We start from the raw sequence: 24,737 nt of genomic DNA on the forward strand, positions 1-24,737 counted from the left end.
GAACAGTGCATTTTGTGCACTGCCTGACAAGGAAGGGCGAAAGGAATATAGGTCTGTCCCTTAATCCATTAACCACACTCCCTTAATTGCCTTTCAACTTTCTCTTCTCGAACATATGACTGTGGGAGACTTTGTTTTCAGAATCCTAAGCCTGGCCGGGGGCAGGAGGAGCGCTGGGGAGGCAGACTAAGAGAGGACAGCTGGCAGGAACACCTGGACTGAATCATAGATGACAACAACCCCAATCTACCTGTGGATAACCACCTGACCCCTGACCGAAGTCATATAAGGGTCTCACCGAAGGAACAAGGGAGAGAAACATTTCTGGACGCGAGCGAGACACATCTCCCCTTCAACCCGCCTCCTTCCAAGAGCCATGCCCTAGCATGTGGACCTATCTTGTAGGGACATTTAGTCTTCTTACCAGTGAAGCCCTTAGCCTTCCTCCGCCGCCATTACCCTCGCTGAAGCCACCTCTTCTACAATGTAAAGTGATCTGTTGCAAAAGTTCTTCCAGTCAGTCACACTGTTTTAATTCTTAAACTACACTTCCTATTTCCATTTCTAGGTGCCACTATTTCCATATCAATCTTGTCTTGTTAGGGCAGTGTTATATAAATGCCTGTGTTTAAATAATTAAATAAAATCGTGTGCTCAAGGCTTCTTGGCACCCTCTGTGCTCGCCTTGCCCTATGTGTAATTTACTGCGTCCTTTCTGGCTTTTAATTCGTGAATCTCTCCGCTTACAGAGGGTTTGTTAGCCGTGGAAATCTCTCTTGACTGTGCCGTGTGTCAGCATCGACACACCGACGGATATACTTTCAAGTTTTCCCAGTTATTAATTAACCTCTCGGGCTTTGCATGCATGATTAGCCCATTTCATCTTCTGATATTTCATTTCATGTAAATACACGTAATTTTAAACTTACCCTAACGTGTTTACTTACAAATACCTTGTGAGTAGAGCAATTGGCTCAGATAAACTCCACCTTTTTCCCTTTTTTTTCTTTTTTTTTTACACTTTCCTGAATCAGCAGCAGTCAGATCTTATACAAAAATAGAGGTAAGTACGAAATCATTCACTGAGAGTCTGTGACTGGCTCAAGGTAAGCATTTCATAATATATATAGATATATATACATGACTGGCCCATATTTCGCTCTGCATTAGATTTGCAATGTCTGATGCTCTATTACGTCTTGTACTTTGATCCCTGCCTCTCAGCGTTCAACGCTGTCGGCCTCCTGGTGGATGGTGGAGCAAACTGTGATGTCTGTACGTTTAGCCTGGGTTTCTGCGATCATCAGTCTTTGCTTGCCGTTTTTCTTGTCTAAGTCTTGTTGCTGCTTGTCTCAGTTCATCTGGTGTGGGTCTCTTGTCATGTCGTTTGCTACAATGGTGAAAAATGGCTCCTTGATTTCTGTAATATTTCAGACGCCTCAACAGGGTAGCTGTATTATGCCAAACTTAGGTAGCTTCTGGGGACTCACAATTCCGCTCTACTGCATACACCTTAATTTATACACCACACTGGCCTTGAAGAGGAGTTTGCTCAACAGAGCTTTTATGCATCTCAACTTTTGTTCCCACATATACCCCTCTCCTTCTCCATTTCTTTTACAAAATTCTCATCCAGTGAATATTCATTACATTTACTCTCAATTAGCTTGTGTGTATTGGGATGTGTTTAGTATTTTTTGGTAAATGAAAATTAGCGAGTTAACAAGGCCTATTAGCAAAATAATTTTCAAACATAGGCACAGCCATAGCCAACAAATCCTAAGGTTCAACATCCTGTCCTGGCAACCTGTCAAACATCAGAGAAAGCGATTTCATAAGTGTAGGTGCCAGGACGTGATAACCAAACCTTCAGATTTATTGGCTGTGGCTATAGCAATATTCATATTAAAAACAGGCATCCACAAAACAGAAGGCCCAACTATGAAAATATAAACGTTGGCAAAGAAATAAATGAATGTCCGAAGCGATAAATAACAAACAAGACACCACTTAATGTAAAACTAACGCTAAGATAAGGTGCATGTTGTTTTTACAGCAATATATATATATATATATATATATATATATATATATATATATATATATATATATATATATATATATATATATATATATATATATATATATTTATCAACTTTATACACAATTGTTCTGTGCATTAGTAGAATTACTAAAAGGACCTCATTCAAACTGGATGGGAATATGATCACAGAATAGACTGGGAAAATATGAGTTTTCTGTACATGAACACCAACAAAACATCTAGACTGGTTGTAGAGAACGCCTTCATAACTTGCGCCAACAACACGATGGCAGGGAACACCGGAAACAGCTTTGAAGACAGCATATGTAGAAAAATCGTAAACTCCACAGTAGCAAGGAAACGAAGGAAAAACGCAAGAGAACGCACGGAAAACGGACACCTGGAAGGAGGGATCAGAGAAAGACCAAGATCACGAGGGGGTGGGGGTCACACAGGAGGAGCTAGGTGATTATAGGATTAAAAGTACCCAGCACACAGATATAAATACAGCTGGACTACGCGTTTGCTCATTGTACGGATACTTGATAATGTGGACTGCTTGTCCATGAAAGCATGTAACTTTTTTTGAATAAAAGAACTCCATTAGATATCATCCAGTTTGAATGAGGTCCTTTTATAATATATATATATATATATATATATATATATATATATATATATATATATATATATATATATATAAAATTGCCAAGACTAATCTCAATTTATCTATTCAATCAATAAACTGCATAACATTCAAATATTTCCTGTCCGCAGTTCACATATCACTAAATTACCAAACAGTAACAGCCAGTGATTGTACTTTATGTTATAATAATATAATCACTTCTAATCATCATCATTCTACCTTTTTTGTTGTTGCAGGATGATCGTGAATCACGCTAACCTATGGGTCTCCATCCTACTCATTACAGCGACAGCAACGACTGTTAATGCAGGTAAAGAATATTCAAATTCCATCAAAACTGATAAAAAAATCAATGTATACTTTCGCATAGAATATCAGTTGTCATTTAGGTTTGATGTGTGGTTCAGACTGTCTTTCCTTGCACGCCCAATTTCTTGGATTAGATGGAAATTGGGCAAAGTTTTTCCTAAGAAAATTAATCATTAAAAGGTCACGTCCAATACCTGTTCAGGAAATTCCACTACATTTACTTTCTCTTGCTTACTTCCCATTTATCAGTCGAAAAGTGGATGGTACCTAGCTGTCTAGCCTCTCTAACTTAGCCTTGTTCCAATTTTTACTTTTCACTTAGGAATAGATCCTTCGGGCAAAACCTATGGCAGTCTAAAAAATGAACAGGTCAACCCGTTAATCTACTGTACACTAACTTCCTATTTATAGTTTGCCTGAGTTTTTTTTTATAGATTTGTTTCTATATTCATTACCCCTATCACCTGCATTGTCAGATACCTCTCTTATCTCTGTTTCCTTTGTTTTTTTTGTCGCATATGGCGAGTCTAAAAATATAATAAGAGTAACAATCGCGTAAAGCAAAAACTGCAACCGGAAAAGCTATTTTCTAATCTGTCATTTCACCAACATACTTCTGAAATCGATTTCAGAAAATTTCAGAGCATCTCTCGTGTTGTTTTCGAGTCAGTACATAAGAGAATTTGGATATGAAGAAATGTTACACTGAAGATCAAATAAAAAAAGGAAGCATAGGTCATAAAAGGATTTTTAAAGATATATAAAAAAAGGTCAAGGAACAATGATGAAAACATTTTTGTTGAGTACCTCTCAAAAACCAACTTTACAGGGCTTACATCCTCTTAGAGGTACCTAAGGCCTATTATGTATTTGAGGGCTGAGAGCTAAATTGTTGTTATGGTTCAATTATCAAACAGCAACAACAGCAAAACTATGGTGTGATAAAATACTAAGTCTTACTTTCATTATTATTTCCAGGAACATTAACGAAACAGTGCGACACTGCTGACATGTGCGGAAGTCCGAGGCCAACATACATAACCTGGGTGGATCTGAGGAATTACATCGTAAAATACGTTCAACTGAGCATTTCTGGGGATTTCAGGACCAACACTGCAAGTGAATCGCTGCTACAACAGCCTTACGCCCTGCCATGGCGCCAGTTCCTTCTGCGGGGTCTACAGAGAGAAACTGACCAATGAAACGCTTTCACTAACATCCGACAAAGGCGCTTATGACCTAGTTGTTGCATACGTCGAGGACCTTGAGTGCCAGTGCATGGATCGAGCCAAATATGAAAGACGAACTCACTCAATCGGCTCTGTCCCTTTTGTAGTGGCAGCCAGCCTCACCTCCACACCTCAGTCAAAGGATGACAATCCAGCTTAAGATGGATACTAGTTTTCTCAAGACCCAATATCTGCGCTTCCATGGAGGATGAGATTCAAAAGGCCCTGTAAGATTATTACTTTAAATGACTTATAATGAACAGCTTTCATAAGTTGAAGAAATTGCACTATTCAATCACTCATTTTCTTTTCACAGCAAAACTATTCCTAGTTTGGCCAAAGAATTTACCCTAGCTTATTATTTAGTCATCGAAACTGTAACAGAAATGTTTCTATGTATTACCACAAATCACGTCTGTATGTAGGGATTATAAATATAGTGGCACTTTTGTGAAGGATAAACACAACCACTAATTTGCTTCTGTAAATCGAAACCTAAAAGTGGAATTGGAAAATAGTGCTGTAAAGAAAATGCCTGAGCGAATTAATTTCTGCATAAGATTCGAAGTACAACTCCAAGGATAAAAGGAACTTATAGAAAGGTGGAAAAAGCAAGTAAAAGTTGGTGTATTTGAAATCAATACGATGACGGAGGACGGCCCAGGCCGAGAATCGAGGGTAACGATTTCGCCACCTGGTGGCATTTGATGGCGAGGTCAACTGCTCAGTGAGTGGCCCACCGGAAACGATTCCTTTGACACCCACTTCGTGAGTTACCTGGTGTAAAAGGAATCTAATGACGTTACCCCACAAGCTTACCTAAAATATTCAGAAATAACTGGAATTAGTCATAAAGAGAAAAAGGAACGTAGAGCACTATCGCCACACTTACGTGTTGCCACTTAAATTTTGCTTTTTATTAATCGTATATAGGAGACAGTCTTCACCATTTCTTCTCCCTAACACCCCCTCTACTCTGTAGCTCATTTCCTGTCCCTCTCACTCTTCCTTTCTCTCAGTTTCTCCCTCTCTTTCTCTCTCCAACCCTCCTTGTCTCTTTCCTCTTTCTTCTCCCAAACACCCCCTCTACTCTCTCTCTCACTTCCGCTCCCTCTCATTTCTCTCTCGCTGTCACCCCCTTCCCAACCCCCACCCCCTTTGGTGTCATTGACGTCTTACCCCCCCCCTTGTATTCTTTTCCAGATAGTAAGTCATATGTATAATATATATATATATATATATATATATATATATATATATATATATATATATATATATATATATATATATATATATACACATACATTATAATTTATATTATTAGGTATAAATTCGTAAAGTTGCTAAATCTATTGAGAAGAACCAGCCCAGTTTCAGGAAAGCCATCCCACCCCATTCGGTCCTAGTGATGTCTTACGCCCACAGTGCTGATTTCTAGACAGTAAGTCATATGTATACCAAGTTTGGTTGAAATTGCTCAATGCGTTTCATAGTTAGTGTGGTTTCATAGTTATATGTATATATATATATATATATATATATATATATATATATATATATATATATATATATATATATATATATATATATATATATATATATATACTGTATGTATATATATATATTGTGTGATACATGTACCATACGCTACCGGGGTCTAAGCGATGTCAGGCAGGGCAGCCGATCGAGACTACGGTCTACCCCAAAGCCAAATCAAAAGTCCTTCAAAAGAAGGCATCGTGCTTACCCCATACAGAAATGGGAAAAAAGCAAGTTAAAAGAAGAAGAAGAAGAAGATATATATATATATTGTGTGTGTGTGTGTGTGTGTTATTCCATCGACAGGAAATTACATTTACCCTCAACACATTAGAGGGGCTAACTTAATGATCTGACTGAGAAGGTATTGGAGGAGTGAACCCCCATAATGGAATAAAAAAAAATAAACAAAAAACAAACTCCAAAAAAATAGCTTCCTTGGTATGTCTGCAACGTGACTCATAGAACATGGGACTAAAAGCTGAGACGCAGGGTTGTTGAAAAACACCGGGTTTTAAAAAAAAACACTCACCCGAGGCTGGTTTAAGAAAAAAAAACTCGGGTTTTATTTGGGAAAATGCAGGTTTTATGGGGAAAATGCGTTTTTTTTGTACAATTTACTAGTTTCATATATATATTTTCTATTTCCTTATTGATTCTTTACCTTTACTATTTAAATCTAGTAATATTTCTATGGTCCCAGTTTCATTTGTATTTCAGCTATCTATCTACTTATAATCCTTGAAAAATTAAGAGAAAATATAAAAATAAGTTGAACAGACATCCAAGTCTCCTACTAAGTAAAAGATCCTTTCCCGAGACCGATTTCAAGTCCAGCCTGTACCAAATGTTGCAGTCCCGTATTTTAAGGGTTAAGTCAGAACAGGACCAGGTATATATGGTAATTAAGACTTCTTTAGCTTAGGCCTACTGTGGAAAGTTTGGGAAACTGAAGTCCCAAGTTTCTGACAGCAACTTTTATTAAACAATGAGCCGCTCATCCCAAATATAAAGGAAAAAAATTATCCATTGATCAAGATGTGGCAACTGCGTGGCTATCCTCAATTAATGCAGATTTTGTAGCACTTTGATGGCTTTGTTTATTGAAGATGAAGAAGCTTATCCCAAATCAATGTTGGCAGCCAAAGTAACTGAAACTTTCTCACCATCCAAGTGGGGGAAAATAATGGAAGCAAAAGCAGAAAAAATAAGTGGTCCGGTTACACCGCAATGTTGCAAGTTTATGCAAGAAATAAGTTCCCTGCCAGCTTCTTCAGCATCAGTTGAAAGAATTTTTTACACTTCCGGTCAAATTCACACTAAATTAAGAAACAGACTACGCAATGACAAGACTGCAAAGCTGGTGAAGTGCAACAGAATGCTCAAGGGAGAACCAGCAGATTGGTAGTTGCGAAATAATGTATACTGACCTGTAGGAATGTAAAGTGCCTACAGGCCCTACAACGGTATAAGCCTAATTCACTGTATTTTACCTGTCGTACATAAAATTAAAAAACTATGGTTGCTTTACATCAGTAGGCAAACGTAAGCTACTGTACTTCTTGTTTTGTTTTGTCAATAGGTACCTTTTTGTTTTTTTTTACCAAATCACTTAAAATGAGGTGGTCTGTTGAATTACTGTAGTGTGCTAGCTCTTTGCTTAAACGCATCTTTACTATTTTTGCTTGAATAGGCCTATGAAAGTTTAAGTTGTATACTACCCAAAACCAATGCCAAGTTTGTTTGTCTTTAGGCCTAAAGTATTAAATGTAGCTAACTTTTCATAATTACATTACTTTTCAATATAAAATCATAACAAATACTGCATTTTCTTTTATTCCTGATATTTTATAATGTATATGTGCATAATGTATACTGTAACTGCACAGTACAGTAATGCCCTGCTGCAGTCAAAAAGTTGAGACTTCAGTTTTCTTAGTAGGCCTAGGCTAAATCTCAAGTACCTTATATACCTGGTCTGACCATAAATCTGACTTAAGAACAGATCTGAATTACAACAGGTCTCAGAAACTGATCTCGCAGTTGGAGACTTGCTGTACTGTAAATTGTAATGAACTATACTAGGTCTTCCAAAATCAAAAAAAGGGATTTCTAGGTATACTGTTCTACTCTTCATTATGTATCACACTAAAATTTACACAATAGTACCGTAATAATGTATTATAGAAGCAGAAAACACTAAAAAAGATAAAAACCCGCCCGGTTTTTTTTTTTTAAATTAGAAAACTACTATTATGTCTTCCATAATTTAAAAAAAAGGGGGTTGTAAATATATCTGTTCTAATTTAAATTATGTATCAAACTAAAAGTTACAAAAATAGAACAATGATAAGGGATTATAGAAGCAGAAAACAGCTAAAAACTTAAAAAAAAAAAACCCGCCCAGGCTTTTTAGATTAAAAAACCCGGCCAGAGCTGGCAAGCGGGTAGGTCCTCGGGTATCTATCCATGCCAACCCTGGAGCCTGAGAAAGAAGGCCTGGTGGATTTGACGTCACGAGGTGATGACGTAGACCACTGTTAGTGCAGCAGATAATTGCATATTTCATAAGAATCGTTCAGATAGTGAAACAAGCATGAAATTTTGCACAAGTGCTCTTTAAAGTTCCCTCTATCAGAAAAGGGCGCTGGCCACGCAAAAATTTAATATGGCGGCCAAATTCCAAGATGGCGGCCAGTATCGACAGATTTTGGCTAATTTTTTCTAGAATGGCATGTATTTGCTTCTAGCAATATGGTAAAGCTCTTCCATACTATTTCTTGTGAATATTATGTTTCTGTAGCTTCCCAGTACAGTTTACCTTTAAATATGGGGGCTATATGGCTGCCAAGAAAAGGTAGAAACAATAATTATAATGAGAAATAATGCCCGTTCAACAATTATCGTTTTAAGCATGGATCTTGGTTTCTGTGGTTTTAGATCCTAATGAGGCCATCTCTTTCGAATAACTCATCAATTTTGAAGGAAAATTAATAAATGTAAAAGAGTGTATGTCTGCACACAACCAGGGCACACTGGTGACATCACTGCTGTGTAACTCAGCATGGGGTTCAGTGCCAGCTAATCCAGCTTTACTAATCCTGTAGTCTTAGACTAGTAGTTGTAGTATAGTTTAGTTTAGTGTCCCAAATGCTTTCTAACAGCCCCAGACCAGCTATAGTTAGATAGCCGCACCTGAATAGACAGGATGTGCCAGCGCGGGAGAGCCGAGCCAAGGGTATGGGGGCTGTACATGATGGTTCATGTACTTACCCGGATGGTGTACAGATCACACGGGACTTAAATGGCACTGGATGAATGATCGGGCTAGGTGTAGGGAGACCGAACCTAGTTGAATCCCATACAGGAATGTGTGCTTTGTTTAAGGTGGTAAAAGGATAACCCTCGGCCTTAATCAAAAGTGAAATCATGGCAGAATGTGATGCCAATCCAATATTGAGCAGTAGAAAAACAAACTGGAGTTTGTGTTGTCTTTGTCAGAAGGACAAAAGAGGTGAGCATGACATCACCTCCAAGTCATCATGTCCTAGACCATGATGGGTACACAATGCTGGCAAGGAACATTCCCATGTTCAGTGAAATTAATGAAAATGCCACTGATAATGGATCCAGCAAGGCTGGATGAAGGTGATGGCATAGAGGCCACTCTCAGGAAAAATGCAGCAAAATACCATGAACTGTCGCTTGTTGTTTAACAACACTAACACTGGACCGTGCAAGAAAGCGACAATCCAATGACCAGACCAGCAACACTGAGACTAGTTGTGCAAAACTGCGCTGAACCAGTCATGACAATGAAGTTTGCATTTTCTGAGAAAGTGGCACCTGCATCTGATCTCAGACAGGCTAGTACTAAGGGCCTTGACTTGAAATTGCGTGAATGTGCAGAGATACTTAGTGATGGCAAGCTCCTTGCTAAGTTGACTGGTGGGGATGTCATTGCACAGGAGTTTAAGTATCACCATGCCTGTCTTTGTGCCCTCTACAACAGAAAAAGGTCCTACCTGAGGAGCCTTGAGAAAGGCACTGAGTCAGAATCAGATGTGTATCCACTAGTTCTGTCAGAACTGATGACATACATTGTTGAAAACAACCTTTGTTCAGATGATCCAGTCACATTTCGGCTGGCAGATATTTGCCACCTCTACCAACAACGTCTGGAACAATTAGGTGTAGAGTCACCAAGTGTAAATTCCACGAGACTCAAAGACAAACTTCTGGCAGAAATTCCAGAACTTGAGGCTCATAAATCTGGCAGAGATGTATTACTTGCATTTCAAAAGGATGTGGGAAAAGCACTTGCTCAATCATCTGATCTTTCAGAGGCAGTTATCATTGCTAAAGCAGCAAATATTCTCAGAAAGTCTATACTTGATCATCAGTCACGGTTTGATGGCACATTTTCTGAAGCTTGTGTACGAAATTCTGTGCCTCCTCTCCTGCTCCAGTTTGTAGGGATGGTTGAGCATGGGGCTGACATCAAGTCACAGTTACGATTTGGAGCATCAAAGTCAGACCAGGCCATTGCACAGCTCATGCAGTTCAACTGCTACTCCCGATACAAAGAGGGGAGCAACAACTCATAGACACTCCAAAGACAGAGAAACACCATTCCCAGTCTACATGGGACTCTCAGTCTATGCCAAAACCAGGAAGAGAAACCTGGTTGAAATGCTACATCAGTATGGCCTCAGTATCTCTTATGACAGAGTACTGGAGGTCTCTGCACAGTTAGGAGATGCCACAGTTAGCAAATATGTGGAGGAGGGTGTGGTCTGTCCCCCAGTACTGCGAAAAGGGTTGTTCACCACTGCAGTGATGGACAACATCGACCACAACCCATCTGCAACTACTGCTACTACCTCCTTCCATGGAACTAGCATCTCCATATTTCAGCACCCCACCAAGGAGAACACTGGACAGGAAAGACAGCAACTAAAGTTTGCACCTGAGAAAGTGAGGTCGGTGCCTGAATTGCCGGACACATTCACAAACATCTCACCAGCTTCCTTTCAAACAAAGAACCCTGTGCCACCAAACACTGCAATACCAAAGCCACCCACAGATATCTTGGGGCCACAGCTTGCACTGGAGTATCAGTGGCTAGACAAGGTCATAGTCACCCAGGAAATAGATGATGCAGTGAATCTGACGTGGTCAGCTCATCACGCTTCAATGAAGAGAAGCCCAGAATTTGAAGTAACCATAACTTCATTGCTTCCTCTCCTGCGTGATCAGGCTCATTCTGTTGCTACGATCAAACACGTGATGCAGAAAGTGCAGGATGTCACTGATTTTCTGAACCCTGGCCAGATACCCATAATCACAGCTGATCAGCCAATCTATGCCGTAGCAAAGCAGGTGCAGTGGCAGTGGCCTGATCAGTATGGCGAAGACAAGTATCTGGTAATGTTTGGTGGTCTGCACATTGAGATGGCAGCAATGACATCTCTTGGTACTCTTCTTCAAGGCAGTGGTTGGACAGGAGCTCTGGTGGAGGCAGGAGTTGCTTCATCTGGAACTGCAGAATCCTTCCTTGCCACCAAAGAAAGGAAAGACCTTTGAGGGCTATGCACTTTGCGACTTCTTGCCTGTGATACAATCCTATAGCAGCAAGTACACATCATCACATCTTGTATTTGATGTATACAATACATCCAGCCTCAAAGCTGAGACCAGGCTCCAACGTGGTCAAGGAGGAAGGCGCAAGGTGACAGACAAGAACACAATTCCATCCAACTGGCGCAATTTCCTAAGACACGATGCCAACAAGACAGAGTTGTTCCAGTTCCTGGCAGACAAAGTTGCCCAGATGTCTGCCACAAATGTTGTCATTGCCACGAAAGGGTCTGCTGTCCTCAGCACTCATGAGGCTAGTCTTCAGGGACTGGAAAAGTGCTCTCATGAGGAAGCTGACACCCGCATCTTTCTCCATGCCAAATATGCCACAGAACATGGAGCCAAGACCATCACGGTTAAAGCAAATGACACAGATGTTCTTGTCGTTGCAGTCAGTGCTTTCTCCACTCTCCACAATCTAGGGCTAGAGAAGCTATGGGTGGCATTTGGCCAAGGCCAGAGCCTGCGCTGGATTGCTGTGCATGACCTGTGCAACTCTCTGGGCCAGGAGAAGGTGAATGGCATGCTCTTCTTCCATGCGTTCACAGGCTGTGATACAGTGTCAGCCTTCCGGAGCAAGGGCAAGAAGACCGCCTGGCAGACATGGAACATCTTTCAGAGGCCTCCACTGTGTTCTCCAAACTGAGTCACTACCCTCTCAGAGTGGAAGAGAGTGACCTGAAGGTCCTGGAGAGGTTTGTCATACTTATGTATGAAAGATCCAGCACTGCTGGCACTGTGGATGAGGCTAGACTTGATATGTTTGCCAGAAAACAAAGGGCATATGAGGCCATTCCACCAACCAGGGAGCTCTCCTCCAACACACCAAGCGTGCTGCGTCACCAGGCTGGTTGTGTGTGGGGGCAGGCCACCCAGTGTCAGCCACAGCCAGAGAACCCTGCTGAGTGGGGATGGCAAAAGTCTGGTGAAGCATGGCAAGTCCTCTGGACAACCAACTCGCCCTTAGCCAAGAGTTGCCAACAGCTTACCAAATGTGGATGCAAAGCAGGCTGTCGGGAAAGGTGCAAGTGCTACAAGCTTGGTCTTCCCTGCACAGCTCTGTGCACTTGCAAATGTGAAGTCTAGATAAATATTGCCCTCTCTTCAGTAGATAATCTAGCTTGAGCATCCAACGTGTCATGCTATGCCTACCTTCTTATCCTCAATTTTTCAAAAGGTGTAGGTTGAGAGACCTATACATAGATTGGTTGTTTAGTCCGTATTTCTCTTCTTTTCTTTTTATGGTTACAGTCTTAGACACAATGTTGTATGTGACCATACCATTACTATTTCAGTTGAAAATAGCATATTAGTTAAACTGTCTGATCACATGAATATACCATTAAATAAAAACAGTTGGTCTCTGTTCTGCTAGCGCTGTGGATAAAAAAAACTTTTATGGCAACCATTTTGTCCGCCATCTTGGTTACAATTCATTTAGTAAGGGTTTTCAATAAAATGTGTGGTATGGAACATTTTTATAACCTAAAAAGTCGAGGTTTAAAAAAAAAAAACTGGCATATTCCATCCAATAGATGCTCCCAAACCAGTGAATCTCAACATAGATGGCGGCCATTTTGAAAAATAGCCGCCATCTTGGATTTTCAGGTGGCCAGCGCCCTTTCTAAGAGAGCGTAGTCTTAGGAATGTTTGTGCCAAATTTCATGCTTGTTTCACTATCTGAACGATTTTTACAGCAATCTGCTGCACTATGTAGGTCTTGGTAGATATTGAGGTGTTTGCTCTATGGGTAGGGTTAGTGCACGTTAAGGTCGGCCAATAGAGGTCACATCGCTGTGTATTTTGAGCTATATTTGTGTTATCTAATCGTGAATTCGGCTTTAATGTATACTGAAAGACCAGTTCTGTGTGTGCTATCGAAATACACTATTGGTGTGTTATTCCCAATTGTAAGGGGAATTATAAAACCGGCCCGAAAGTGCCAGGGACGAGCAACTCTGCAAAATGAGCAGCCACCCCAGACCCAAGGAAAAAGTGTCCAAGGACGTATGGGCAACGTCCTGCAGACAGAAGGATGTGAGGGTCGTTTGGCGAAGCCATGTACCAGCCTTCAGCATCCTATGCATCAAGTTCTTCTTGAAAGCAAAGGAGGGGCCTAAGTCCCTGATAACAATGTTATCAATGGGAAAGCAATGTCCTCTTTTGTCAGTCCTCCACAACCGTCTATAGTGCATTACCACCCATTTCAGAGTAACACACCCCTTTTTTGGCGTATCAGTACTTTTGTTGAAATTTATCAGGAATAATTGGCTTGGACAGAAAGATGTAAATAAAACAATGAGGTCCCTCGATTCTCCTTTGATGGAAATCATATTTTAGAAAATGAAATTCATGATGCACCATTCAGCTCTCAGAAAACACTTTATGAGACAGAAGATGGCTTAGTCTTGAAACGTTCATATAAACTGTCATGAAAAACGTTCTCCTGCTCTATCTTTTGAGAAATAAAATAATTTAGTTTTACAATTATTCAGTGCGTATCTCATTGGAAAAAATCACTGTTTGCCTTTTTATTCAGAAGTTGCAGAATATGTCAAAACTGTTTACATTTCGCGGACAATAATGCAGTGAATAAGTATGAGATTCACTGATCGGGATTATGAAAAAGAGAGAGAGAGAGAGAGAAAATTTGAGAGACGTGTTTAAAGTGATGAGCCATGATACCAAGTAAATTGAAGTGTAACCATAACAAACCTCCAAGATGTGGGAAAGGAAGGAGGAGTTAGAGGATAGACTAATGAAGTAAAAAGGTCAGCAAAATTGACCTGATTTGTCCTTGCCAAAAGTGGGAGTTAAGATTGAACCATTAAGAGTAAAGTAGACGTCCTCAAGGAGGCGGAGTTTTATTCAACATAGGTCCAGAGTTCATTCTGATCAATTTTTAGCCAGAGTTACTTGAAAACCAAATTGGGTAGGATTGTGTCACTCGCTCCTCTCTTAACATCAAGAAATTTCTAAGTCCAGTGTGGCTGGCCGTGTCCAGTGTGGCTGGCCGTGTAAAAATAGTTAGTGTTAGAATAAAACTTATGAAAAACCGTGCCCGGTGAATTCTTACCCCCTCCTGAAAACTAGAAAGTATCAATAGACAATTTCAACCTAACTTACCGAGTCCCCTGCGTTACTATCAAGTGAAAGTCAACAGACAGAGACGGAGTCATTCATATGTGGTGCAACGCAATACAAAGAAAAACTGCACCGCATAACAAAATAATTTGGTGGCAGTTTCGGAGGATTTCGCCCAGCGCACATTTGAAAAACATTAAAGTTCACGGCCCTAGAGAAATTTACAGAGAGTGAGCAGTGACGGCGCTAAAACTAACTCTCAATTTAACAGCGCAAATAATCTCAAGACGGTCTTCAGCACTAGAAACACCAATACAACATCAACACTGTAGCAGAAGGGAAACGAAGCAGAACGAAATATTCCAAGAAGCAGTGAATCTTTTTGCGTCGATCGGAATGAAAAATTGACAGCGGTAAATCTCTGCCTAGTTTGAAACTTCCGAACATTCGCATAAGATCAACCAGAAATTCAGTTTAATAATTATATATGAACATAATAAGAATAATAGTAATAATCACGGCATAGAACAGCGGTGATTTTTATAAGAAAACGAAATTTACGAAAGAAAGAATCAGCAACTCGCCCTATACTACGCCGATCGCAGAAGCGGAGAAGACCAAAACAAACTGTGTTGGCGGACGTATGAAAGTCGCTAATATCTACGTCAGTTCAGTGAACTTTTCTATCGTCTACGGACTTAAATACACGAAATTCCCAAAATTTTTGGTCGCTAAAAGGAGACTTAGCGAAAAGTAGCGGTAGCAGAGCAGTGACGACGACGGCGGACGAATGATGAGCGGAAGACGGCGACGAAAGAGAGTGAAGAATTCGGAACGGCGATAAAGTTTAGAAGTCAACGCGTTGATAACCGACTCTCGAAAGGGAAGTGACGCCTTCAATCAACAATTTGGAAGGATTCCAAATTTTTTCTTCGCCAAATTCAGCAAGTACGGACTGCAAGTCGGCCGAGCTGTGCCGAATTATCGCTGGATGCTAACGACAAATTGCGCTCAAGTGCAATCAGCGCGATCTTCAAGTGCAAGGCGACACGAAGCTAATTGAATAGTAAACATTCATTCCTAGTATCGGGGAATTATCAAGAGAATTTTTTTTTCTCTGTGAATTAAATTTTTTTTTGTGTGCGTGAAATTTTTATATAATTATTTTTCCCTGCAGTGCGCAAATGATTTTTTTAACATAAATAATTTAAGTAAATTATTTTTCTTTTGAATAATATTCTGAATAATATTTCCTTATTGTTGTACGAAGGAAATAATTTTTTCTTTCATGTTTAGTAATTTTTTTTTACGAAATAGAAATTTTCGTTCACCTGGTGATAGAGACAATTCTGTTTAAATAATTCTATCATAATAAATTTTATTGTTAAACACTTGGCGCAGCATTTTGCAGTGGAACCCAAACAATTGTGTACATAAATACTAATATCAGACTTTTTCAGATTGTGAGAGAGTCCTATGAAGGAATGAGTTAGGAAAAATTTGAATTTTTTTGTATAGAGGGATACAGTCAACTCAGCAAACATGCAATTGAAGTAAGTACCTGATTCTCAAATTAATTTTTTTTTCAATTTTTCATTCTTGGAATCATTGAATATTTTATGAATTAATATGAATAACACTTTGGACGAAGTTATCTCCCGACTGCAACAGACAAGAAGCGAAGACCAGACTCCATATAACCTAAGACCTGTACCTGAACGACTTTCTAGACCAATTGATCCTAGTAATATTAGACCCAGACGTTCTCGTAGTCAAGGTCCCCACTTAGTTTACGAGTGCGCCTAACCCTTCAGTTGTAACCACTAACCCAATAACTTCCATTGTACCTAGAAATCCCAACATGGCGCAAGCCACCGTAATAACCCAAGCCACTAGATTTTGTGGAACGGTAGACCCAAGTAATGTAGATAAAAGTAGATTAGAAGAATATGGTGTAAATCGATGGATAGCAGACACAGAAAGCAGAATTTCAGCTGCTGGTATCACAGATGAGAGAAAGAAAATAGATGAAGCACTCTTGTATGTTAGTATGGAACATGGTGATGCACATACAGTTCTTCATTCAGTACTTTTTAGGAATATTACTCTGTTTAACGAATTCAAGAAACAGTGCTTACAATTTTGGCAACCAGAAGCACAGAAAGATCCATGGTATAACATAGGAACTTTCCATCATCAGAAATATGAGGGTAATCACTTAGTTTTAGCCACTAGAGTAGAAGAAGCTATAGATAGAGTGACGACAGATATGAAAGCTGTAGGAATTGTTGTTGGAAGGAAGGATGAATTTGATGATGATGAAACAGATTTAGCTAGTATATCCAAGGTACTTAGATATATGTCCTTAGGACCAATCTACGATGCTTTGGGTAAGGAAGAAAGAGTAGCCTTAAAGAAGTACTGTGATAGGAAGCCAAATGATGGAATTGTACAAACCTTGATGTACATAGAAAGGAAAGTAAAACAGAATTCATCAAGTAGTAGTGCAGATTTTACGGGAACCGTAGCTAGTGGAAACCCAAGAAATAATAGCAATCAGTCCAATAGAAACCAATCAGGGCAAGCTAGGTCTAGGTATCAGGGAAATAGAAATTCGTTTGATAGAAATGGTGGGAACAACAATAGGAGATTTAATCAATCAAATAGAAACAATCAAGGTAGGCCGCCAAATAGAGGTAACAATGGGAATACCACTGGAACTAATGGAAATAACAGTGGAAATAACAGGACTCCTGGACAGAGGGGAGCTAGTCAAGGCCAAAATTCAGGGAATAATAGGCCACAGTTCAATAGGCAGAGACAAAGTTGTGGAAATTGTGGTTATAACAACCATACAACACAGAATTGTAGAAGAAACAAATGGTGTTCGAATTGCAATAAGACAGGACATTTGATCCAAAACTGTTGGTACAACAAACAGGGAAATTCTCAGGGTCTCAAAATAACCAAAGTACTCAGCCTAATAATCCAAAATACCTCCCCAGTAACCCAAATCAGGGGATTCTCAGTGACAATCACAGAGGGTGCAGCAGAAAGGTCCATCCTTACAGAGAGAAATAGTGACAGTGAATAAGGATGTGTCCCCAACAGACATTACTCGAAGTAATGAAATAGTGTTTTCTGTAAAGAATTTTAATACGTGTCAGGAAGAGTTGCCTATCATACAAGTACACTTAGAAGGTGTACTGAGTTCCATATTGTTGGATACAGGCAGTACTGTAAGTATCATAGATAAAGGCACTTTAACAAAACATATAGGTTGTGAGCTTTCCCAAATGAGAGAATCCTATAGGACCATAAAGGGGATCGCTGGAAAGCAAATAAGGGCTATAGGCAATGTCAATTTAGAGATAGAAATTCTAAATAAGAAATACAGGGAAGAGTTTGTGGTGTTGGAAGAGAAATATTTTCCAGCTCAAGCTCTATTTTCCTTCCAGGCTATGAAAAGATGTGGAATTACACTAGATTGTAGCAATGGAAGAGTAACTATCAAGGAAATTGATAGAGGAAATGTTTGCTCTCTTGAAGAAGAGGAACAGTTTCAGATAAACTTGATCACTTTACCTGAGACAGCCTCATCTGAAGAAGTAGACATCCAACAGATAGAAATAGAATTTAATGCTAACCCGGGTAGGACAGTGAGTAGAAATTCAATGATAGAAGAAATAGGAGAAGATAGACAAACTACTTTTAAAAGCCTAGAAGCCACTCAGGAGGAATTCTCAGATAGCAGGTATGAACCTGATAACTCAAGTGCACGACAAGTAGATACCTCCGAAGAACTTAGTTCTTTTTCCCAACCTGACGATCCTGACACGCTAATAGATTGTAGTCACTTAATAATAAGAGAAGATACGGAAGAGAAGTATCTCAATGAGGTGTTGCTGTTAGGCAACCTAAAAATGACAGAGATAGGTTCTGTGATACCACAAGATGAAAGTTCAGATGATACTGATGTCTGTTACACTGCCGATGCACAGAATGCAGAAGAGATCTGCTTAGTTAGTACTGCCGATGATAATCTTGTAAAACTCAAATTAAACAATAGCGTTATACTGCATCCACAAGGTCTGACAAAGGTTTGTCTTAGAATTGTAACAGATAAAAACCTAGGTGATACAGATGTGTTATTAGTTAATGAAGACTTACCAGACTTTGTGAAAATGGACAATTCCCTAGTAAGACTTAATGGTGGAAATTGTACGACTTATGTGTATAATTATTCTGACAAGAGACTAGAATTGCATGCCGGCATAGAATTCTGTAAGGGAATTGTGATTACTAACCCTCTACTAACCCTAAGTGAAAAAGCATTTGTCTCTGTAGCTGACACAAGAGTTAAATTAGAAGGGGAAGTAAATAATACAGATTTTCCTCATTGTAGGGACAGGTTAATACAGATATTAGAGAAATATAGGAGTGTTGTAGCAGTAACAGGAGATAAGTTAGGAAGGACACATGTCCTGCAGCACAAAATAGTCATAGAAGATGGTGCTAGACCTTTTTATATACCTAACTACAAACTTCCAATAAGTCAAAGACCCATTGTAGACGAGATGGTTGAAGAGATGAAGGAAGATGGAGTCGTAATTCCTTCTAAGTCACCTTATAATTCACCTTTACTGCTAGTTCCAAAGAAAGACGGTACATGGAGGATGGTAATTGATTACCGTAAATTGAATTCCCACACCGTCCCTGATCGAATGCCAATGCCAGTCATTAATGACATGTTAGCTCAATTAGGAGGTGCCAAGGTTTTTCTAGCCTCGATTTACTGAGTGGATATTGGCAAGTTCCTCTCGATGAAGAATCCAAGCATCTCACGGCATTCAGTACTCACAAAGAACATTTGCAATTTGAGGTAATGCCGTTTGGTCTTACTTCAGCTCCTTTAACGTTTGTACGTTTAATGCTGCAAATCTTGGGAGATGTTGAAGACGTATCGGTTTATCTTGATGATGTAATAATTGCTAGTAAGGATGTAGAGAGTCATTTCAAGACAATAGAATTAGTATTAGATAGGCTCAGAAAGGCCGGTTTAAAGGTAAAAATTAAGAAATGTCAGTTTCTGAAGAAATCTCTAGAATATCTAGGACATGTTATCAGTGAACATGGTTTGAAAATGCAAGAAGGAAAGATTAAGGCTATTGTGGACTATCCAGCCCCAAGAAATTTGAAGGCACTAAGAAGATTCCTAGGTATGGTAGGATATTATCGACCTTTCATAAAGGGATTTGCTACCATAGCAAAACCATTAACTGAGTTAACTAGGAAAGATGCTAGCTATGAGTGGAAAGATGAACAGGAAGCAGCGTTCAAAACACTAAAGGATATGTTGATAACAGATCCTATCCTAGTTTATCCAGACTTCGAGAAGGAATTCTACTTAGCCTGTGATGCTTCAAGTACAGGACTAGGTGCCGTCTTGATGCAAAAGGATAAAACAAGGATGAGGACTGTATACTATGCCAGTAGAGTTTTGAATGCAGCTGAAAGAAATTACAGTACAACAGAAAGGGAATGTTTGGCATTAGTCTGGGGATTACAGAAATTTAGACACATTTTGCTAGGACATAAAATTAATGTTCTTACAGATCATAAACCCATTTGTGATCTTTTCAAGAAAAGGGCTTTTACCAATAATATGAAGTTCAATAGATGGTTCGTTAGCGTATTAGAATTTGCCCCAGAGTTTAGATACATACCTGGTAGATATAACACATTAGCTGACGCCTTATCTAGATCACAAGAAGAGAACGAGAAACAAATTACCACTCGTAATTTCGCCTTCAGTTGTCAAATCACAGACTTAGATTTAGACAAAGTTCGTCAGGAACAACAAAAGGATTCTAGAATAAGGGAAGTAATAGGTAACCTCTTGCAAGGTGAGAAAAATTCAGAGTTTCAATTGATAGATGGGTTATTGTACAAGACTTCAGACGAACCAAATGCTTGTTCACGTTTGTACATTCCTAATACACTAATACAAGACGTTTTAGAACTAACCCATTCATACAAGTTATCAGGACATCCTGGAATTAAGAAAACATGTAGAACAATCACTAGAAACTATTTTTGGCCTCGATGTAGTGAAGATGCTACTCGATTTGTTCAGAATTGTACCCTATGTAATATACATAGGGGAATGTCAACGTTAAGGCTCCTCTGGAAATGTATCCTTCAGAATTAAATCCTTTTCAAGTAGTCACAATGGATTTCTTAGGTCCATTCCCGAACACCATCAGAGGAAATAAACAGATTTTAGTTTTCATTGACTATTTGACCAGATACGTAGAAATTGTTCCAACTAGAAACAGAGAAGCATCAACGGTGGCAGAAGCCTTTAAGTCTAGAATTATAACCAGACATTCATGTCCTCAAGTTTTGCTCTCAGACAATGCTGCTGAATTTACTAGTGACATTCTAACGAATTTGTGTGACTTTTATGAAATACAGAAATGTCAAATAACAGCATATAAGCCAAGCTCAAATGGAGCAGTAGAAAGAACAAATCGCAAGATAAAGGATGTTCTGAAAACATTGGTAACCCCTAGCACTGAAGACTGGGACTTGACTCTCGAAGACATACAATTTACTCTAAACAACACAGTAAATGAATCAATAGGAGAAACTCCTCATTTCCTATTGTATGGCTACCAAAAGAGAATGCCAAATTCACTTTTGGATGATGCCGCACCACCCAGACGTACGTACAACTACGAGGACTATATTGCTTGGAAGACAAGACGTACGTACGAGACCGTTAAAGTCACCAGGGCTAGATTAAAGGAGTTACATAAAAAATCTTGTAAGTATTACAATAACAGATCCACCATACCCTCGTTAAAGGTAGGACAACAAGTTTATGTACTCAATCATGTTCTTGAAGGACCTAATATTAAAGTATCACCAAAATTTCGAGGTCCATATAGAGTTTTAGAAGTTTTGAAGTTGAATAAATTCAAGTTAATGCATGAAATTACCTTGAAAGAATCCATTGTACATTGGAACCACATTAAAGTAGTTCATTCAGAACCTTGGTCGTCTACCCAGTTAAAGGATTTGTCCAATAAAGATAAGATAGATAATAAAATAGAATCTTCAATGACCCCAAGGTATAATTTGAGAAGAAGGTAATGGCAAGTGCAATGGTAAACAAATGTAGTCGATAAGATTTTTACTGCTTAATAACATTATTTCAGCAAATGGATTGTATGGTGGTTGGCAGTGAGTCAAATTGTGAACTCACTCGTACAACTAAGGAAGGGAGCCATCATCAAGGAGCATGGCAAGGTAAAGATGATACAGGACCTAGCCATTGTTAAGATCCAGACGGACTCCATTATCGATCAGAGAGAGCAGTTAGTCCAGCTGAGCAATCAGATACAGGCAGGATTACAAAGTGTCCAAGATAGAAATTTGTACGACATGCTCTCCAAGTTGCAGAGGGACATCGATAGTGTTATGCCAAGGAAAGTAGTAAAGCGATCACTCATACCCTTTATAGGTGTCGCTTTACACAATCTCTTTGGAGTGGCGACCGATGGTAATGTTGAAAGGCTAAAGGAAAGAGTGGCTCAACTTGAAAATTGGGCTTCTGAGCAGGGCACTGTCTATAATAAAGTAATAGGAAATGTCAATCAAAATCAGAAAATGATCACAGTGCTGAAAGAATTTGTGAATAGTGCCCTCCGTAATGTTTCATCAGAAATTGCTAGAATCCATCAAACAGAAATGATGGAGCAACTGCTCATAGAAACAAGTAATTTCCTTCTGGAATACAAGGAATTACTCAATGCAATCATGATGGCAGGTAAAAAACCTGCTGTCGCCTTTTCTGATAACCCCTAGTGAAATTGAAGCCATTATTCAGAAATGTGTTGTGAACAATCACTTGAAGCCACTAGTAGAAAATATAGTGGACTATTATGGCCTGATCACAGTGAAAGTGGTAGCCAATCAAATCATACTAGTGATCCCTTTCAACAATCCAGACGTCAACTCATTGATGTCAGTCTATCCATTCCCAATGGTAGTAGATAATAAGTCCATTGTACTAGAAGGAACAGTTCGACACTTTGCCTTGCAGCATGATTCGTTCCTAGTGACTGAAATTCCCGAACATAAATTCAGGGAATGTGTCATGCTTAATGATGGTGTATATGTTTGTAACATTGTGAATTTCTATGAACCCTTGAATGCTCTTCATTGCCTAGATGATCTTGTAAACAACAAGAATGGTAAGAACCATTGTAAATATATACCGTTTACAGAAACTTTCAAGGCTCAAATCATTGATGATGAAATTTTTGTGTTCTCAGCAAACAGATTGAATGCTAAGATTGACTGTAAGTCAAACAAAACAGAAGTAGTTTTCATTAACGTACACTCATTTTCATCTGCTTGTGAACTGGTCATTTTACATAATTTGTGTTACAAACCTACAGTCTTCACGACATACAGTTTGAATTTCAGTAAAAGTGTACATCAGTTTGCAGTTATTAACGAATTTCAACTTTCAGAACTGGAATTGGAGACATTCACAAAGCTAGAAGAGGTTCATACTTTCTTTCATACATATAAGACCGAGATTTCTCCTATTATGTCATTCATAAATGTCATTCTTTTGGTACTGTTTGCTTTTATTTCTTTTATAATTGTCAGGAAATTGATACTGAATAAGCTTACCATAATCAAGGACATGATGGACAGAATCCTTCCTAGAGAGTGATAGCGTTTACCATTGACTTGCACTTGAACATTTTATGATTGATAACCAGAGAGTAATAGGCATTTGATATATTTACTTTGCCATAATTTTCTGCATTTAGTTTGGGTATTTGATATATAAATTCATACTTAAGTCTTGTTTGCATTTATTACTTGTTGACAGAAATTATTAAAATTGAAGTAATTGACTATAGTCAAGTTGAGATGGTTATCTACTTGCATTGTAGTCAATGCAGGTAGGTGACCGAGTGATGTTATGCAGTGAATAAGTATGAGATTCACTGATCGGGATTATGAAAGAGAGAGAGAGAAAGAGAGAGAGAGAGAGAGACGATGTTTATAATTTAAAGTGATGAGCCATGATACCAAGTAAATTGAAGTGTAACCATAACAAACCTCCAAGATGTGGGAAAGGAAGGAGGAGTTAGAGGATAGACTAAGAAGTGAAAAGGTCAGCAAAATTGACCTGATTTGTCCTTGCCAAAAGTGGGAGTTAAGATTGAACCATTAAGAGTAAAGTAGACGTCCTCAAGGAGGCGGAGTTTTGTTCACCATAGGTCCAGAGTTCATTCTGATCAATTTTTAGCGAGAGTTACTTGAAAACCAAATTGGGTAGGATTGTGTCACTCGCTCCTCTCTTAACATCAAGAAATTTCTAAGTCCAGTGTGGCTGGCCGTGTGAAATAGTTAGTGTTAGAATAAAACTTATGAAAAACCGTGCCCGGTGAATTCTTACCCCCTCCTGAAAACTAGAAAGTATCAATAGACAATTTCAACCTAACTTACCGAGTCCCCTGCGTTACTATCAAGTGAAAGTCAACAGACAGAGACGGAGTCATTCATATGTGGTGCAACGCAATACAAAGAAAAACTGCACCGCATAACAGAACCATGGTCGCTGAAGTGTTAATTCAAAGAGTGTTGTTCCAAGCTTTGGGTTCCTATCATTAAGAGTCGTTGTGGACAAGGTAAGCGAGGCAGAAGCAGGGGCACAGGCACAGGCAGAAGCAGCAGTTCCAACTTTCCAAAAGATCCCTGCTTTGGCTGAACAAAGACAATCTAATGCAGCAGCAGCACGGATGACAAGACGAGGCAAACACCTGCTTGGGGCCATTGTCCATTGGTCGGTGTGCTACGCTGAGGGTCCCGGATGTGGATCGTGGTCCAACAGATCCCAGATATACGTTTGTGGTTGTCCTGAAGGAAGAAGATGGGCTATATACTGTATGTTGCCGGGAGGGAATTCTAGGACCAAAATTTACAGCTGCTGACCTAAGTGCAATCGAACAGCCCCCGATAAAAGCGGAAGAGGTTCCTGAAGTCTGCCTATCAATTAGAACAGCAACAGCAAGGGCCACTGGTGGACAAGGATACACTAAGTGTCAATGTACAAGTCAATGTATATCAGGACGACGCAGCTGCGTAAGAAAGAGACTTAAATGCAACTCGAGCTGTCACCCTGGCAGAGCATGCAAACATTAAATTTGACTGG

At 39.3% G+C, this 24,737-nt stretch overlaps 1 protein-coding gene and 3 long non-coding RNA genes across 5 annotated transcripts in view; 3 read left to right on the top strand and 1 right to left on the bottom strand.

Annotated features, from left to right (window-relative positions):
* Positions 1-24,737, bottom strand: part of LOC136853094 (uncharacterized) — a 188,968-nt gene that overhangs the window by 54,612 nt on the left and 109,619 nt on the right. The gene's annotated exons all lie outside the window — the stretch shown is intronic.
* The window catches only part of LOC136853092 (uncharacterized), a 40,580-nt gene that overhangs the window by 4,645 nt on the left and 11,198 nt on the right, over positions 1-24,737 (top strand). The window lies entirely within an intron of this gene.
* LOC136853093 (uncharacterized) lies at positions 16-4,705 on the top strand. The gene is made up of 3 exons (XR_010857335.1): positions 16-486; positions 2,930-3,003; positions 3,981-4,705. It is a non-coding gene; the product is annotated as an uncharacterized lncRNA (long non-coding RNA).
* On the top strand, positions 15,296-24,736 carry LOC136853091 (uncharacterized). Its single transcript, XR_010857333.1, has 3 exons — positions 15,296-15,560; positions 15,955-16,047; positions 21,718-24,736. It is a non-coding gene; the product is annotated as an uncharacterized lncRNA (long non-coding RNA).

The sequence above is a fragment of the Macrobrachium rosenbergii genome, chromosome 26 (assembly GCF_040412425.1).
Source record: "Macrobrachium rosenbergii isolate ZJJX-2024 chromosome 26, ASM4041242v1, whole genome shotgun sequence".
Lineage (NCBI taxonomy): Eukaryota > Metazoa > Arthropoda > Malacostraca > Decapoda > Palaemonidae > Macrobrachium > Macrobrachium rosenbergii.